The following is a 20,776-nucleotide window of genomic DNA, read 5'->3' as shown; positions in this document are numbered from 1 at the left end:
AACACGTTGCTCTGCAAAAGCTGCTTGGAGGGTTACCTGCGCCTCCAAGAGCAGTGCGCTTAGGCACTTTTCCAGCGACCGAATCGGCCACCGAGTGTCCCATGACGGGTCCGGGAGAAAATAACGCCAACGCGACAAGCGAAAACGTAAACAGCGAAAAAACGAGAAAAACACTTCGAAAAAATGCGCGAGCAAAAAAAACACGTCCGTACGCGTTGCTGTCTCGAACTGGAATGAATAACCCAACGGACACGAATAGGAACATGGAACGTTTTAACCCTAGCCCAGCAGGGTAAATTGGCACAACTTGCCAATGAGGCACGCCGCATGAAGCTTGAGATCCTGGGACTGAGTGAAGTCCGTTGGCCAAACTTTGGAGAACACATAACGCCGTCGGGACAAGTTCTGCTATACTCTGGTTTACGAGGTGAACACGCTCCCCGGCATCGCGGAGTTGGCTTCCTACTAAGCGCTCAGGCACACTCTGCGCTTATGAAGTGGGAACCTATAAGTGAAAGGATAATCGTTGCCAGATTTAGAACACGGGTCCGAAACCTTACTATAATCCAATGTTATCCAACCGATGCTGCCGATCTGCAAGACAAAGAGAACTTCTACAGTCAACTCAATGCCGTCGTAGATAGAATTCCGAAGGGTGATATCAAGATCTGTTTGGGCGACTTCAATGCGAAGATCGGATCCGACAACTCGTACCATGAGCGCATTATGGGACGCCATGGTCTCGGAGAAATGAGCGAAAACGGAGAGCTGTTCGCAGAATTTTGTGGTAATAACGACATGGTGATCGGGGGATCACTCTTCCCTCATCGACAAGGTCACGTGGGTCTCCCGTGACGGCTTTACAGAAAATCAAATCGACCACATCTGCATAGCATAGCATATGTGATTGTACAAATCGTGGGTGGCTATACAATGCTCAATTCAAGCTCCATCTGGAATAAGGGCGAATGTCGCAAGAGAAGACTCTCCCCGTCGACCCCCCCTCCTTTAAACAAAAGTGACAAGCAGCAGATCTCTCTGTGGTTTATCACTTCAGAACGAAAGAAAACAATGCGAACTTGCATTCTTAAGTGATAAACTGCAAAGAAACTCCCTGCCTGTCACCTTAATTCAAATGAGGGGAAGTCGACGAAGATAACCCTCTCCCGCGACACCCGCCCACCAGACAGAGCTTGAATTGAGCAATCTACTGTATATTGTCGCAAATTGGTACTTGGGATTAGTACCTTTTCCTATACAGTAGCAGTTGTATACCTGGCCACGTCCTTACAATCACGGAAGGAAGGGAAGGAATGTTAGTTCAACATCTACTAGTGAAGATGCAGGGAACCCATACTACCTTCATAGATGTCTCGGGAAGGAAAATTTGTGTTAGTGGGAAAGGTGAATAATAGGGAGCTCTATTCGACAATATAGAGCGTTTGTCAATAACAGTATATGCTGTAAAAAAAATAAAATATATTCATCAATTTACTTACGAACCGTCCTATAATAAAACAAAACAAAACACAAAATTTCGGCAAATCGCGCGATCGTTCTGCCGTCCGATCCGAAACAAGAGCCAACACGCACTGAACTAATTAACTTTATTACCGGCCGCGCAATGCAAAACACAAAATTTCGGCAAATCGCGCGGTCGTTCTGCCGTCCGAAACAAGAGCCAACACGCACTGAACTAATTAACTTTATTACCGGCCGCAATCAAATCGACCACATCTGCATCAGCCGAAAATGGAAACGGAGCCTTCTTGATGTACGGAATAAACGTAGTGCCGATATCGCGTCTGATCACCACCTCCTCATCGGCGAAATACGCCTACGCATTGCGCGAATTCGTCGGCAGGAGGAAAGAGTTGGACGACGATTCAACACACGCCGACTGGAAGATGCCACGGTGAAACGGTCCCACGGTTTCACCACGGTGAAACAGGCCATCACCACCTCAGCATGATCTGCCCAGGACCCGACGTATAACACGCGTCAATACCGAAGCTCCATCACTGCTAGAGATTCAAACAGCCATCCAAAGCATGAAATCGAATAAAGCCCCAGGGGTCGATCGCATATCAGCCGAGATGCTCAAAGCTGACCCCATGACATCCGCTCAACTACTGCATCGTTTATTTCGTAACATCTGGGACACCGCAACTTTCCCGGTCGACTGGATGCAAGGTATCTTAGTGAAGGTGCCCAAAAAGGGTGACCTGACTGTATGCGATAACTGGCGAGGCATTATGTTGCTGTGTACCGTTCTCAAAGTTCTGTGCAAAATTATCCTAGCCCGGATTCAGGAGAAGATCGATGCGACTCTCCGGCGGCAGCAAGCCGGATTCCGTGCCGGAAGATCCTGTGTGGACCATATTGTCACGCTCCGTATCATTCTGGAGCAGGTCAACGAATTCCTAGAGTCCCTTTACTTGGTATTCATTGACTACGAAAAAGCTTTCGACCGTCTCAATCACGAGAATATGTGGGGCGCCCTGAGACGCAAGGGAGTTCCTGAGAAAATCATCGGCCTCATCGAGGCACAGTACGAGGCCTTCTCGTGTAGAGTGCTGCACAATGGGGTCTTGTCCGACCCTATCCGGGTCGTGGCTGGTGTGATGCAAAGTTGTATTCTATCGCCGTTACTGTTCCTCATCGTAATCGACGAGGTTCTGGTAGATGCGATTGACCGTGAACCAAACCGCGGGCTGTTATGGCAGCCTATAACCATGGAGCACCTAAATGACTTCGAATTGGCGGATGATGTTGCACTCCTCGCGAAACGGCGCTCTGATATGCAGAGTAAGCTCAACGACCTTGCCGAGCGCTCCTCTTCGGCAGGTTTAGTCATCAACGTCAACAAAACCAAATCGTTGGATGTAAACACGGTGACTCCTTCCAGTTTCACAGTAGCCGGGCAACCAGTGAAGAATGTTGAAAGCTTCCAATATCTTGGTAGCCAAATGGCGTCAGACGGCGGTGCCAAGATCGACATAGGCGCACGGATCAAGTAAGCAAGGGCTGCCTTTGCGAGTTTAAGAAATATCTGGAAAAACAGGCAGATAAGTGAACGCACCAAAATACGAATTTTCAACTCTAACGTGAAATCTGTGCTGTTATACGCTAGTGAAACATGGTGTGTATCAGTGGAGAACACTCAACGGCTGCAGGTGTTCATTAACAGATGCCTGCGGTATATAATTCGGGCCTGGTGGCCTCTCAACTGGATCTCAAACAACGAGCTCTATCGTCGTTGTCACCAAAGGCCGATAGCAACAGAAATTCGGGATCGGAAGTGGGGCTGGGTCGGCCACACTCTACGTAGGGGCGGAAACGAAATCTGTAAACAAGCATTAGACTGGAACCCAGCAGGACATCGCAGCAGAGGCAGACCCAGAGGCTCATGGCGGCGAAGCCTCAATAAAGAAATAAAAGAAGTCGACCGATAGCCGGGCAACGCTCAGGATGGAGATCTTTCAAGTCGGCCCTTTGCACCACCGGAGGTGTACAGGATTCATAAGTAAAGTAAGTAAGTGAAGTTACACAAACCCCCATATATTTTTTGATGGTTGGTGCTCAAGTTGGCGCTTCAGTCGTTCGTGTGTGATATAGTCGGTCGAATAAATTGAGTGTTCGTGCCGCTGTTGGTAAAACTTGATGGATGTTTGAATAAACGAGAGGTGGAGTCAATGTTGGTCAAACTGCTTGACCGTGTGTACGTTCCATTAGAAGCAGATTTCAGCTAATATTTTATTATTCAAAATATGTTACAGTGCGAAAGGCAAGCTGAAATATGTCTGCATACAGGGCATACGTGGCGAAAAAAAGACTGTGATGTAGCTGCCAGAAATTGCAAAACATGTTGGTTGGACATTCAATATTGTTTTCCGATTTTTTGGTTTTGAATGGATCCCAATGTAGAATAATCTTGCCTGCCTCTGATTATAATTCCGACGTGGGAATCCGGTATGCCATCTTTTTCGCTTGCAGGCCGTCGCTTTGTATTTGTATTTATTTATTTCAACTGACATGATGTTGTCTTATTGAAAACTTATATCTATATAGAACACTATTAACAAAACGGATATTCATAAGCACTACTAAAAAATAAACAAACATCACGAACAAATTTAGAGAACAACAAAAATGATAACATCGATCAATATTCTCTTCAACCACATTAAACATGGTAGTTCTAACGGGCTGGCCTCCACGTTGTATTTGAGAATTCCCTGAACTCTCTACATCGGATTCCTTTCGGCCATTTCGATGGATTTAAGGTGATCGAGCGGTAGCAATCAGCAACTTCAACTTTAAACGAGATGAAATCTATAGTTGCCGCATCCTTCCAAGCAGGTTTCAAGCATTTGATTTCCATAACTTCCGTGACACCAATAGAATTTTATATCATCTGCAAAACTTCGTTCTCCGAAACATCATTAGCGATGTTCGATAAATGCAGTTTCACTGTAGCGGTATCTGAATAAACAGTAGATGGCGAGACGATCATCGTGGAGCTCAGTGGTGGTATTTTCGCAACCGAGTGCTTATGCGATTTACTGGACATTGCATCCGCGTTTGATGTAGAAAGTGGAGAAAAATTATCACATGCATTTGTATCATTATGAAGCAATGTCTCAACAGTTTCGCTCAGTTTAACTAGCTTAGCTTTCATATTGACAATTTCTTCTTCAACCGGGTTGTTACATGAACGAAGGGAATTAACGGTTTCACGGAACCTCATATTCTCGATTAAATCCCGGCAATTATCGCACATCCACAATATATTACGATGCAGGCATATCTCACTTTCTTCGTCTGATAATCCAACACATCGTGCATGGAATGGTTGAACAGTGACACAAAAACCTTCACACACAACCCGATGTGCTTTACTACAGGTGTGGCCCAAACCCTAAAGTAGTATTTGTTCAACGAATTTTCGCTCTTTTGAGAGAGAAACTCTCAGCTGGGTTGCCGAAGATGGCCGATGGCAGCCGAATGTGACGTCACGTCTGGCATACTCAGTACATTTTTCATAACAGACGTGACGTTTCACTCCGTCCGCCCACTGTGGGTGGCAATGTTTTGGTTATTTTTTCGACTAATACTTTGGCCCACACCTTTACTGAAGCACATCGCACACAACCGTTGTTTCATTTTGCAGGCACTCGGTTTTGCATTTGTTGCATTCTCGTGGCATGTTTAGATGTGGAAGTGCAGAGCGGTGAAGCTTATGAGTTCTTACAGCAATAGATCCGTCAGTAAACAATAGCGACGAGGATTTTTTGCACCAGTCCGTGAATAAAGAAATTGTGCGTTCGGCAGACGATGCTTTTGCAACAGATGGGAATGTAAAAACTTTGTAATTCGAACACTTTTGTACGCTGGAGGAAGCAAATGAGTCGACGGAATTACATCAGCAAGTGGAATTTAAGATTTTCACAAAAAAAAACAGTTTTTAGCGAGAGCAGCTCGATCGAGTATCAGCGGATAAACAACACACATTCATTGGTAATAGCCTATTCAGATTACGCCATTAATGACATAATAATTGGCGTTTCAGGGTAAATACGCTTTTTGATGTCATTATTTACGTAATATTCCATACATTTTGCGCTGTCAAAAGATAACCGCTAAAAAGAGTCATAAAGAATTTATTACGAACAATTATTACGAGAGAGCTTTCGTTCTAACTGGGATGCAGGGGGAAATTCAACAAAACAAAACTGACAAGCGTCACGCTCTCTTTGCCAGAGAGAAAATTCTCTCTGTTTTCATTTCGTTTCGTAGTTGACAGTCATGCTCTTTCTGTAGCAGCAGGGTCGAATGCATGTTAGATAGAAATCTTCTGAGCGCTGAAGAATAACTCGGATTGTGATGGTTTTGTGGAAAGCATTTTATATGATGAAAAATAATGATGATAATTATTTATTCTCCACTTATTAAACCTAGATTTAATAGAACAAATCGAATAAATTTTCAAAGTTCAAGGGCCAATGCGGAAGACAATTTAAAACGTAGGAATGGTTGTAAAACGAATATATTTGATGAATAAACATGATTTCATAAATTGTTTCAATTCTGCTCCTTGAATGGCTTAATATACTTTGGACTTCAACATTTTTCACGTGGGACAACTGTACGATTTGAATGGGATGTATATATAAAGTAGAATAACCTTAAATAAAACATGGATTGGTAATGCATTAATTCATCCAAAATCCAGTTTAAATTATATCACATTCACACGATTCGATTTTGTTAGAAGCTGTATCATTGATTGTCGAGTAGAACGCAATGGTTCAGTTTCCATTTAAAAAAAAAATTAATTGCTGAGTTGCCCTTCATACATGGAGATACTGGTGGAAGTACATTTTAGTTCGATAATATTTCTTGAAAATTGGTCCAATCGCCCTTTTTTTTATTTATTTGTGAGAATTCCCAAAAGTATCTAAACTTTTCTATCAAATCTCCGTTCGATCATAGTACAGAATCAAAATACTTTTTAAACTTAAAAATAAATTGAGGAATAGTCTGATTCCCCGAAGAACGGCGCACCCAACTAATGAATGTAGCTTGGCTCATTATCCTTAATGAGAGCTTCAAATATTCTTCGAAAATCCCTTCTCATATATTTTTTAAATAATTTTTTTTCGTAGAAACTTTGTTCAGAAAAAAATGTTCGATTGTCGCCACACAAATGCTTGATTTAGCAAATTAAATTTTAAAACTCTCCTTGAATTCAACCCTGTATTAGCGTGCAAATGAGGAAACATGGAAACGTCAAGATATATTATCTTGCTGCAGTCTGAACACCTCGTAATAATTGGATACCCTCTCACTTAACAAAGTCATAAATAGCCCAATCTGAATAGGCTATAAACTGTCGGTGAAGCATACGTAAGTGACCTGCTACGAAAAATAGTATGAAAATACCACAATTATGGCTACACGATAATAAATTACCTGAGAAGTACCAATTTTTTCGTCGTTTTTCGGGTAAAATCGAATGGTGATTGTGGTAGTCACGTGTGGTCATCACGCGAGTGTATAAAAGACTAGCAGCTTGATTGACTGAGCTGTATAGCAAGCACTCACTATCGCACCGCTGGTCACCGGTCAACCAGTGTGCCGCATACAGATGTAATATAGTATGCGTGCAGTCCGAACCGCAACTAATAAGTATGAGCATCCAGATGATTAAAGCACCAATCACCACATCCCCCTTTATTTAACCCTTTTGTTACCGACAAAAAAAAAACACCCTTACGTTACCGACAGGGTACCCGGGTACCCACGGACTTAAAATGATCATAACATAGTCAGTTTTTCACCGATTTTGACGATTTTGGTTGCGGATTCAGGAACTTACCCGCTGCTCGATACATGTTACATAGAACCGATTTGGATTACCTGGTTACCGGAATTCCGGATTAACTGGGCCAAGTGGCAAAGTATGTATAAATTGAAGATATACATTCAACCAAATGGAGATTTCTTGCGTCATGACTCATAAACTTCGTTGGAAATTTAAAGAATATAACTTAACTACGTTACAGGACCATCTTATGATTAAATCCCGGAACGCTTATTCCGGAAACAGGTTCCTGTCGGGCCTAAAGTGGCCACAAACTTATTCTGAAGAAACCCTAGCAATATGGGTATCAAAATTCATGAAATTGTTTCGGTAGCGTGATCTGATGAGTATTTGGGCCATAAGATGGTTTGACAACGAACCGGTCATCCTGAAACAGGTTCCCGTGGGATCTACAGTGGCCACAAACTCATTTTGAAGAAACCCTGGCAATATGGGTATCAAAATTCATGAAATTGTTTCGGAAGCGTGATCTGATAAGTATTTGGACCATAGGAAGGTTTGACAACGAACCGGTCATCCTGAAACAGGTTCCCGTGGGGCCTACAGTGGCCACAAACTCATTTTGAAGAAACCCTGGCAACATGGGTATCAAAATTCATGAAATTGTTTCGGAAGCGTGATCTGATAAGTATTTGGACCATAGGATGGGTTGACAACGAACCGGTCATCCTGAAACAGGTTCCCGTGGGGCCTACAGTGGCCACAATCTCACTTTGAAGAAACCCTGGCAATATGGGTATCAGAATTCATAAAATTGTTTCGGAAGCATGATCTGATCGGAAGCATGGTTTGACAACGAATCGATCATCCTGAAATAGGTTCCCGTGAAGCCTACAGTGGCCACAAACTCACTTTGAAGAAACCCTGGCAAAATTAATGAAATTGTTTCGGAAGCATGATCTGATGAGTAATTGGACCATAGAATGGTTTGACAACGATTCGGTAATCCTGGAACAGGTTCCCGTGGGGCCTACAGTGGCCACAAACTCCTTTTGAAGAAACCCTGGCAATATGGGTATCAGAATTCATGAAATTGTTTCGGAAGCGTGATTTGATAAGTATTTGGACCATAGGATGGTTTGAAAACGAATCGGTCATCCCGGAACATGTTCCCATGGGACCCAAAGTGGCCACAAACTCATTTTGAAGAAGCCCTGGCAATATGGGTATCAACATTCATGAAATTGTTTCGGAAGCATGATCTGATAAATAATTGGACCATAGGATGGTTTGACAATGGACTGGTCACCCTGGAACAAGTTCTCGTGGAGCCTAAAGTGGCCACAAACTTATTCTGAAGAAACCTTGGCAATATAGGTATCACAGTTCATGAAACTGTTCCGGAAGCATGATCTGATGAGTATAGGGTGGTTTGACAATGGATGGGTATCAAAATTCATGAAATTGTCTCGGAAGCATGATCTTTTGGGTTATTAGGCCATAGGATGGTTTGACAACGGACCGGTCATTCTCAAACAGGTTTCCGTGGGGCCCCTCATTTAGAAGAAACTATGACTATCTTCTTTTTCCATTATTTCTTGTCAAAAAGACTTAAAAAATCTTGACAGGTACTCAGAAATGATTTATAATAAACCACAGGCGCTGTAAGTTATTTCATAATGATCATTGTTGTTTGCTGAATAATTTACAAAAATAAAAAGAACGACTAAAACTTCTTTCATTTCACTTTTCACTTTTCTTTTTCCACTTTTCACTTTCCACTTCCACTGCTCATTTCTCACTATTCAATCCTCACTTGTCATTCAACCTAATAACAATTCGGCCTAATGACCCAGCATCAGTCTCATCTTATTGGAAAAACATGTTTCCGAAAATATTCCAAGAATGTTGATGCCAGGGTGTCTTCTAAATGAGTTTGTGGCCACTAAAGGCCTTTCGGGAACTTGTTCCAGGATGACTGTTCCAGTTGATATCCATTCTATGGTTTCAACTTTATGGATAATATATTTCCGAAACAATTCCAAGAATGTTGATACCCACATTGCCAGGGTTTTTTCTAAATGAGTTTGAGGCCACTTTAGGCCCTCCGGGAACCTGTTCTGAGATGACCGTTCTGGTTGATATTCATTCTTTGATTTCAACTATCTAGAAAACATGTTTCCGGAACAATTCCAAGAATTTTGATACCTTTATTGCCAGGGTTTCTTCTAAATAAATGTGTGGCCACTATAGGGCAAAAGGGAACCTAATCCAGAATGACCGTTCCGATTGATATCCATCCTATGGTCTCAACTACATTGAAAACATGTTTCCGGAACAATTCCAAGAATTTTGATACCCATATTGCCAGGGTTTCTTCCAAATGATTTTATGGTCATTTTAGGCCCTCCGGGAACCTGTTCCAGAATGACCATTCCGGTTGGTATCCATCCTATGGTCACAACTACATGGCTAACATGTTTCCGGAACAATTCCAACAATTTTGATACCCATATTGCCAGGGTTTCTCCCAATTGATTTTATGGTCACTTTAGGCCCTCCGGGAATTTGTTCCAGAATGACCATTCCGGTTGATATCCATGCCATGGTCTCAACTACATGGAAAACATGTTTCCGGAACAATTTCAAGAATTTTGATACCCATATTGCCAGGGTTTCTTCCAAATGAATTTATGGTCACTTTAGGCCCTCCGGGAACCTGTTCCAGAATGACTATTCCGTTTGGTATCCATCCTATGGTCACAACTACATTGAAAACATGTTTCCGAAACAATTCCAAGAATTTTGATACTCATATTGCCAGGGGTTCTCCCAAATGATTTTATGGTCACTTTAGGTCCTCCGGGAACCTGTTCCAGAATGACCATTCCGGTTGATATCCATCCTATGGTCACAACTACATGGAAAACATGTTTCCGGAACAATTCCAAGAATTTTGATACTCATATTGCCAGGGCTTCTCCCAAATGATTTTATGGTCACTTTAGGCCCACCGGGAACCTGTTCCAGAATGACCATTCCGGTTGGTATCCATGCTATGGTCTAAACTACATGGAAAACATGTTTCCGGAACAATTCCAAGAATTTTGATACCCATATTGTCAGGGTTTATTCTAAATGAGTTTTTGGCCCCTACGGGCCCTGCGGGAACCTGTTCTAGGATGACCGTTCCGGTTGATATCCATCCTATGGTCTCAACTATATGAATTACATGTTTCTGAAACAATTTCAAGAATTTTGATACCCATATTGCCAAGGTTTCTTCCGAATGAATTTGCGGCCACTATAGGGCCCACGGGAACCTATTCCGGGATGTCCGTTCCGAGTCCATATGATCAGATGGTCCTAATACGTTGGGAAGTCATAATCCTCGAATTTTCTACGAGACTGGTAACTTGGAATACAAGAAATCATCATTTGAATTCTATAAGATCAACTTCTCCATTTTTGAGACATGGTTTTGCAAATTCGGAACTCCGGTAACCAGGTAATTCGGATCGGTCCTATGTGACATGGATCGGATAGAGGATGAATTTCTTAATCCATAGCAAACGGAATCGTCCAAAACGGTTGAAAACTGACGAAGTTATGGTCATACCAAAACGTGGGTACACGGGTACCCTGTCGGTACGTAACGGGGTAAAAATATTCAGACGCCCCTCCCCAAGCCCCCCCTCACTGGATTTTTATTTTCATACCACCCAAACCTGAATTTCGCCGAGTATGAAGATGTCACGGAGTTTCAATTTCCTACGATGTTCAGAACCCTAAAAAAAATCACTTGAAAACGAAAAAGGTACCCGGGTACCCTGTCGGTAACAAAAGGGTTAAATTGAACATGTTTGCTAATATAACAGTGGTGTATATGTAATATGTTAATGTTCAAATAATACCCTAGTTGAGGACATGTTGCTTCTAGAAGTATTACAAAATCGTCAATAACGAAAATCGATTTATTATAAACTTTATGTTATTATTTTGAAATATAAGTCTGGTAATAGTGTAGGTAGATAAATTACATTATTGTCACGAGTTTACATCCATTGTTTTAGCCTATAAATTATTTTATGACACCCATATCCGTTTTATTACAAGAATGTCCGAAGATCTCAGATCAGCATACACGGAAGATAATTACTATTAACTAATGCGATATTGCTAGACATATACTCTTCGAAGATAAGGTTTTACAAACCAAACAGTACAAACCTGATTCATAATACCTACTACTATATGGTCAAGTTCCAGTTGGAATGTTGAACCATTGGAGAAGAAGAGAAGAAGGTTCATGCTGATGTGCATATCATTCAAAACTTGATAAGAAATTTGATATTATCCTCAACCGTAAGTTCATTATATTCTAGTTTCGTATCAAAAATATTACAACTTGATGATTATGAATGATTGCATTTTTCGTTACTCAAGTAGGTCTGCTGCCTTATTGAAATATTAATGTTCAAGTATTCGAATTGCTGTGGAAAATACCACAATCCCATATAAAAGAGTTAATTGTTTTTTTTTTTTTGATATCTTCTGAATACATCATTTTGCTACAGTCAATGTGTATTATCTAGGGATCGTAATTTTTACTCATTTTCACGAGCAAAGAATGCTCACTTGCAGACTTTCGAAAGAAATCGCTATGCACGAAAAAACGAAATATCTGATGAGTTATAAACACTGCTCATCCTCTCACATCCCCCATCCTTTCGTGCTTTTACCAACAAAACCAGGTTTAATGGTACAAACGACCTAATCCTATAGCTCTGAACAAAAACACTTCGCTAGATCATACAACTTTATTTCATTATGTATGCATCAATGGATACTCAATGTACCATTCATCAAATATTAGGATTTTTCTTATTTGTGGAAATAAATATGTGAAACACGACTTACGTTTGTATTTCTGTAACTAAATCGGCGTCATTTTCATTGAAGCACTATAACGGCTCACACATTGTAACACAATAATAACTAGACCGTCAGCTCTCGACGTCAATGGTTCAACACATGGCAGTGAACAAAATGCACACCTATTATCCAACGCGAAGCGCGAAGCCAAACAAGACCGGACATGTCTCAACAGTACACCGCGTGAGAATTTTTATATTTATTAGCACGCTGACCATCACGATTAGCAATCAATTTTATAAGCACTAAACCTATTCCGTATCAGCAGCATTCTAGGCTAAACCAGTAAACCACTTGTTTTTCTTCAAAATAACACCTGAAACGCACTTTTTGCAAGGAATTCTTTCAAACACCAGCTGCTTTTTTGACGTAGGACTACGTCTGTGTTTTCTATATTGGGGTACACTTTACGATTGCGAAAATCGGGGACCGTCACGAAAATATGATAGACTTTAAACTTTAATATCTCAGCTGTTTCTCGATGGATTTTCAATTTTTTTGGACCATTCGATCAAGGATGAGTCAACACTTCTTTGTATTTATATGAAAATACTATTTTTCAACTATTTATTATCGAAAATTGATAAAAAGTTTAGAAATAGTTAAACGAACCAATCACGTACATGCATCACTAGCACAGACATCAAAAATCAATCACTTATGGGTTTGGATTTAATCCTCAGTTTGAACAAGATTTTATGCAGAGCGGCATAGGCATCGGTTTTGGCGTGGTAGCTTGGTTGCTTTTAGTGATTCCATCCATGAAAATTCACTACATCATCTCCCTCCGACGCTCTACCAAATTCGCTATTTACGATTGAGTTTTGCACTTTGAAGAAAGTTTATTTCGCATAGTCGGATCAACCTTCTTTTGTATAAAATGGTGGATTTTGTATAAAATCAATGAAGACGCCACCTTAGTGGAAACTTTCTACAGCAATTACCCAACGGTGAACGTCGCTCGGACAAACAGATGCCAAGAGATAATGTTTGGTAATATGAAGAAACTTCGCCTTGAGTCAAATTTCTGCTGTTATTTCTCGCAACATCACGCATTTTGGATAACCAACATCTCATAACCAAATTCAGAATCTTGCGAGAAAATTTCATAGGATTCTTAGAATTTGTTATTCGTCGAATGGTCCGTTGTCTGCGGAATCCCGATCGAAATGGCTCGCACGCGCTGAAAAGCAGTTCTCTTGTATCTAATGAAGTAATTCCATTAGCCCCGCCCCTTCATTATTCGTTATGAGTGCACATTATATTCACACCCATATCAGATCACAAAGGGGCGGGGCTAACGGGCTTAATTTATTAAATACAAGAAAGCTGCTGTTCGGCACGCGCGAGCCATTTTGATCCGGATTCCACAGAGAACGGTTCGACATTCGATGCAGCGGAGCGGACATAGCAACACGAAGTGGGTGGCAGTGTGGCAATGCTGAACATTTATTTCAACCTTTAGAGGCTTAGCGAATAATCATCAAGTGCCGGTTGGACAGTTGCAACGCAAGGTGTCGACAAGCGAGTGGATGCAGTTAGTTATTGGAATGGGAATTGGGAAACGAAAATTGGTTCTTCTCAGGACCAACATTTTGTGAAAAGAAAGAGTTAATTGCGAAAATGGACTGTTTCGGTGGCATCGGGTTTGGCGTGGTAGCTTGGTTGCTGTTAGTGATTCCATCCGTTCAAATTAAGTGCATCATCTCCCTCCGCTGGGGCCCTCCTTAGCCGTGCGGTAAAAAAGCAAGCTACAAAGCAAGACCATGCTGAGGGTGGCTGGGTTCGATTCCCGGTGCCGGTCTAGGCAATTTTCGGATTGGAAATTGTCTCGACTTCCCTGGGCATAAAAGTATCATCGTGCTAGCGTCATGATATACGAGTGCAAAAATGGTAACCTGGCTTAGAAACATTGCAGTTAATAACTGTGGAAGAGCTTAATGAACACTAAGCTGCGAGGCGGCTCTGTCCCAGGGGACGTAATGCCAATAAGAAGAAGAAGAAGATATCCCTCCGCCGCTCTATCAAATTTGCTAGTTACGATTCAGTTTTGCACTTTGAAGAAAGTTCATATCGGATTGTCGGATCAACCTTCTTTTGTATAAAGACCTTTTTGGAGAACACCATCCTCAAAAATGGCCAAAATAAAGGAGAAATAAGCAGAATCAGAAGCGTACGTAAGCATACGTGGCAAAGTAAGGATTGTGATGTCCCTGAGTCATGTTAATTCCACGGTTAGAGACTCAAAGTCCATCCATCTGGGAACAACTATTCGACTTCTTGATTCAGTTGGCCTCCGTGCAGTTTGCTCAATGTAAATAAAACGACACAAATTATTATGGCAAATACCATCAAATTCAAATAGCTACGTAGTCCTACGTCACTTTTGCGTACAACCCGATTGGGCTGCACCTTTGAGTTTTTCTCACACTTTCTTGTACATCATAAATCACAAATCAACCACTGATTATTCCCATTTGGATAATGACAACTTAATTCAATTCACAACAAACAAAACTAACTTTTTCATATTTCCGATTGGGATGAAACAATTTTTTTTCCTCGTCGCCACTTGTGGTAGTCACGTGTGGTCATCACGCGAGTGTATAAAAGACTAGCAGCTTGATTGACTGAGCTGTATAGCACCGCTGGTCACCGGTCAACCAGTGTGCCGCATACAGATGTAATATATAGAAATACTAGAATAAGAGATCGGCGAAGACGCCATCTTGTTTCCAATCGAACCGTCAGAAGCGGTTCCAATTCGACTTGTTTACTTTTTGCTTCCATAAGAAGCAAGCAAAAAGTTCAAGTGCTGCTAGTATAATTTAAACGATTTCATGCATTTTCATACGTTGCCATTTCGTCAGTTTTTCACTCCGCCGGTCTCTGGTTATAGGGTTGCTAGTAATATAGTATGCGTGCAGTCCGAACCGTAACTAATAAGTATGAGCATCCAGATGATTAAAGCACCAATCACCACAGTGATTATTCGCTAATGGCTGTTGAACTCACTTGGAACGAGAGAATATTTGATATTCTCGTGACAAGTAATGTCCCAAGTTTAACGGCTCTAACGCAATAAACATAGAAAGGAATAAAGTGCAGATAAGCATAGTAAGGCTTAACATAAAAGCAAGCAATAGTTATTCCATATATGTTGTAAGGATTGAAATTGATAAAAGCTATAAAAATATTAAAATTTAAGGTGATTATAGAATGAAGCCAGAAATCGGTCATTTTGTAAACCACGTGCTTTTCCAATATTTTTTTAAGAGCACGAGATGAAAGAACCATAACGCGTATGGGGCTGAAATAATGGAAGATAGTTTGCTTAGTTATGCTGAACAATCATAAATTAAGTTTCGGCACTGTACGAAAACTATTACGCCAGATTTGGGCTTTTGGAAATGCATATCGTTAAACGTGTGGTGAATTTGAAATTCACCACGGGCTTCATTCTATAATCACCTTAAGCTAATAAGCTTTTTCACTTTTCTCCGTGTACCTCTGCAACAGAAGTATAGATCAAGGATTCACTTAGAAAAGTGATGTAGTCTATGCCACATTATGTAATGTATTTTCCATCAGTTACTAGACTGCCGAGCTCATCTCCGAAAGATAAACTAAACAAGAAATATGCAAAAATGAAGTAGTTTATATGTTTATAATGATTGTAGTACATCCGGATGTGTGCTCGAGCAGGAGCGACGACCTCGATAACAGAAATTGGTATGATTTAGCCTTGCATAAGAGGTAAAATACCAAAAAATAATACCAAAAACTTATATGCAAAATACTTGAGGCATACCATGCTTAGGTATTTCAATACCAAACGAATAATAATTGGTTATGCATTTGGTATTATAATTCAATTTAATAACTGAGTTTGTTATGGCTTAAGTATTGTGCATATTAGTTTTTGGTATTATTCCTTTGGTATTTTACCTCTTATGCAGGGCTAGTTCATAACAGAGTATGGTATTAATAACAGAATTATTATTGTATTATTGAGCCAATTTCTCTTGTTCGGGTGATAGCAAGCCTATGAAGACATTCGGAGTATCATTATTCTTGAGAATTCTGAAAACCCGTTAATAGTACTGAACACCCTGAAAGATTCTCGGACAAACGTAAACTCTCATAAGACCATAACGATGTTTCTGAAGATTACCGCCATCGGGGGTGATAATGGGTCATCGCTCTCACAGTCTGGAGGTCGTAGAGCACAATCGTTTAAAAAGGTCTCTTATATTTTATTCTTTTTGCCCTAAGATACATTCAATCTATTCTACATGCATTCTTAGTAGTTGAAACAGTGACCCATTCTCACCCCCATTTGACCCATTGCAGGGTTGTTCCGACTACGCGGATTGCGCGATTTTCGCGGATTTGGCGCGGATTTACATAACGATTTTAGGGCTTCGCGCGGATTTGGCGCGGATTTAAATGCTAAATCTAAGAAAGTTTATTTGAAAATTAGTTTGATGCCTATCTATAGATGGGCTTTATTTTCATTTGCAAATATTGTTCAGAACAAATTTACGTTTCAAGGTTATTAACATTATTTTTCGGATATGTCCAAGTCCTTATTTCATGGCATGCATTACACTCTCAAGCATTATTTAAACAAATGTTATGAGGAGAGATACGCCACTTGTTGTCATTTTTAATCCATTCTAAAACATGACGCACACAAACCATGTTTTTTGAAGGACATGAACACCAATTTTCATCTTGTCAATTTTTTTTGTAATTCCATTTTTGGATGAATTTCCTGAAGTGGTGACCGCAGGAATGACTATAGAAAATTGAAATGCCGCCTTGAATTTACAAAAGAGTTATAGCGATGATCACAGAAATTTCTTTAATAAGTGCCCAAAAATAGAACCGGGAGTTTTTCCGCAGGAAGTCACAAATCAATTTCTGCAAGAATTTCTAAAGCGATTTCCGTAGGAATTCATGAAGGGATTTCTGCAAGTAAGCTCTGAAGATTTTCCGCAGATTATTTGTGGAGAATTTACTTGAACTCACGACAAAATTCCCAAATGAATTACAAAATAATTTCCCAGGGGAATTTTTGTAAGAATACTCGGAGGAATTCCCACAGATAATTTGTAGCGACTTCTGCACTTCAGCTGATTCAAGGGAAGTTGGATTTCTGCAAACATTTCTAAGAAAGTTTCCGGGAGAATTTCCGGAGGATGACCCGCAGAAATTTCTGGGATGAATCTACAAAAAAAACCCTGACAATAACGGAACAAAACATGCCAAAGCCATCATCTAAGGGGCAAGCCAGAGTAAACGCGACGAGCGATGCGACGCGACGCGACTCACTTAAAAGAATAACAATCATTATCAACAGGCTGTCAAATTGCACTGTCGCGTCGCGTTTACTCTGGCTTACCCCTAATCCAAAAGGCGGTGCTTATGCAAATAGTTTTGACTGTTTAGTTCTTGTTCCCTTAGATTCAGTACTTCTAGAGGTGAATAAGGCCATTTAGAAGGGTTGTAATACTTACTGCGGTTTTATTAGACCTATTAGCATTTTGATACGAACATATGTTGCAGTTTTAAATCATATTTGAAATCAGTAATATTGTAAAAAAAGAACTTCAAGAGAAGACGTTCAATAAATTGTTATACAAAAATTGATATTTAACGTGTATTTGCTTAGAATTTAGATCTGGATCGCGCGGATTTGGCGCGGATTTGATTTTAGTCGGCGCGGAAAATATTTCAGGATCTCAGTAACAACCCTGCCATTGTCACCCCGACAACGGTACTAAAGAATTCCTAGAAGCTAATGATAATTTATTGGAACCATTATTTTTTTTAAATTACAGAAATCCATAACCACTTCTGGAAATTTGTAGAGATTTTTGAAGACATGCTTCTTGGAAATGATCTATGAATGGATGTCCGAAAAAATCTCTTGAAATCCAAGAGGACCTCCGGAAAGTCCCTAAAATTCAGTTTTTGTCCTACCCAGGTTTGATTAATGATTAAAAGTGTGCATGTACACAGCGTATTTGTTAAAAGAAAAATAGAAATATTATTCAAACCGCATGAGTTATTAGCAAACAAAAACAATAGTGTCCAACTAGGAAAGTTTCTCCGTCGAATGAAGCTAATTGAACTCGAATCGGTCAAGTCCTTATATGTGAAAAAAATCCCAGGGCTACACACGTACACACACACGCACGGACGAACATTTGCTCAGTTTTTCGACCTGAGTCGATGGGTATATAACACTATGGTTCTCCGAGCCTCCTATCAAAATTTGGCTTTTGGAGTGAAATGCTAACCTTCTGGTACATCTTTGTTGTACGAGAAGGGCAAAAAAAAAATCAGTTCAAACCACAGGTTGCTACGGTTTGCCATGTGTTGCTATGATAACTTAGATTATATAACAGAGGGTACATAACGGACAAGTCGATACTTATTCAAAGTCAATGACTTCTGGGATTGCAACACTCCTTCCTAAGCAACGAATCCAATCAACCTCTTATTCTCTTCTAACTTTAGATTCGCCTTGGCTTTTGTAAACACATCTGCACTGCAGGCTGCTATTTCGTGCCACATAACCCAACTCGACAACTCCATGCTCTAGAACGTCTCGGATAAAATGGTACCGAATGTCTAGATGCTTCGTCCGGGGATTATACGATTGGTTCCGTGCGAAACAGATGGCTGATTGATTGTCACACCGGATGGGAATCCCTTGGACACCAAATATCTGCGATTGGAAGTGGTGCCGCAAAAGGGCTTCCTGTATAGTGCCAGAAAGCGCAATGTATTCCGCTTCGCACGATGATTGCCGTTTCACGTTCCAAGACACAGCTCCTCCCATGAACGTGAAGACGTATCCAGTAGTGGATTTCCTGGAATCCGGTTCTCCTCCCCAATCGGCATCCGTATAGCCAACTATATCCGAACCTCGATCCTTCGAATATGTTAACTTGTTCCGTATAGCCTTCCTATCGTTTGGAAGCATGGACAGCTCCCAAGTTTCTTCGGCATTCCTAGCGTCCTGGACGAGACTGTAGTTCGTCGTGGCCAGCGCCCGCAAACAGACATCGTCGTCGATTGCTTGCCCTTGTGTTGGCGACACGGCGTACCACGTACCCTCGCGAATGAGCGTCATTTTCATCGCGAACGCCCACGTGGCATAATTTTCGCGACCCTTCAGCTTCTCGATGATTGGCAAAGCGATCGCGTTAATCCGTCCGCTCCCAGCATTCGGCACTCCGGCTGCGGCTCCAGCGGCCGGCAATCCAGGTCCACTTCCATCACCGTTTTTAAACATTTCCGTCCAACTAATTTGTTTAAACTAAATTACTTTTCAATTGGCTATGGTCACATGCTGGGCTAATAACCTTTTGCAGAGTGAAATTAAAACGACGGTTAGAATGAATGACTAACAACTAATGAAAAAATATTTCAGATGTTCAAACCACAGGTTGCTACGATTTGCCATGTGTTGCTATGGTAACTTAGGGCATCTTTAGTAATGTTACAGTTATACACCCGATTCTTTTTTTACATGGGGGATGCGTTCTGTGTAAACAAAGTTTTCAGTTCAAAATTTTAGTTTTATGTTTTATGATTTCTTGATCAAACTCGGGAAATAAATATTGTCGGTGTAGCACCAAGTTAGAATTCGGAAGTAGGGACTTCCGAACCGAACTTTCTTCCGAAGTTTTATTTGTCAAACTAATTGATGCGTTGTTTAGCGCATCTTTAGGCGAATCTAGCGCACTACTTCCGAAGTTGGGAAATTTGCCTGTATCTGGAGAAAAATCCAACTTCGGTATAAAAAGCGGTATAAATTTATTCCGGATAGACAATATAACTATAACTGTAACATTACTAAAGATGCCCTTATTCAAAGTCAATGACTACTGGGATTGCAACACTCTAAGGCTGTGAACCATTCCACCGATTCGTTTAACTTTTAGTTAAAATTTGACACTCCGATGGTTATTTTCCCATCGTGGTTAAAATTTTACTCCGAAGCCGACCCATTTGAGTTTTGACAGATTGATAGTTAATAGCGCCAATTTTCTCGCGAACAAAGTTTAACTATCGAACTGTCAGATCTAACCATGCTCCGGAGCAGGGTTATTTTTAACCACGGCGAAATAACCATCGAACTGTCAAATTTTAACTAAAAGTTAAACGAATCGGTGGAATGGTTCACAGCCTAACACAGTTACACCATAGACAACTTCAGTATTATAAATTCAGTAAATTCAGTCGAATTATAGCCGCTATTGAAATTGGATTTTTCTCACAATCCATACGTTAAACCTAATTTCGGAAGTAGCGCGCTGTATAGCACATCACCAAATGAAAACAGTGCACCACTTCCGAAGTTAGGTTTAACTTACGAATTGTGAGAAAAATCCAACTTTGTTAGCGGCTATAATTCGGATTTGCACTGAATTGATAATACTGATAACGTATACTCGATAATAACACTCATAAACAATTATACACATTACCACAACC

The 20,776-nt window shown here is 40.7% G+C and overlaps 1 protein-coding gene across 2 annotated transcripts in view; it reads left to right on the top strand.

Annotated features, from left to right (window-relative positions):
- Positions 1-20,776, top strand: part of LOC134224752 (uncharacterized) — a 128,662-nt gene that overhangs the window by 66,283 nt on the left and 41,603 nt on the right. The gene's annotated exons all lie outside the window — the stretch shown is intronic.

The sequence above is a fragment of the Armigeres subalbatus genome, chromosome 3 (genome assembly GCF_024139115.2).
Source record: "Armigeres subalbatus isolate Guangzhou_Male chromosome 3, GZ_Asu_2, whole genome shotgun sequence".
In the NCBI taxonomy this organism is placed as follows: domain Eukaryota; kingdom Metazoa; phylum Arthropoda; class Insecta; order Diptera; family Culicidae; genus Armigeres; species Armigeres subalbatus.
The sequence above is the reverse complement of the archived record's forward strand: the minus strand, read 5'-3'. Positions and strand labels throughout refer to the sequence as shown.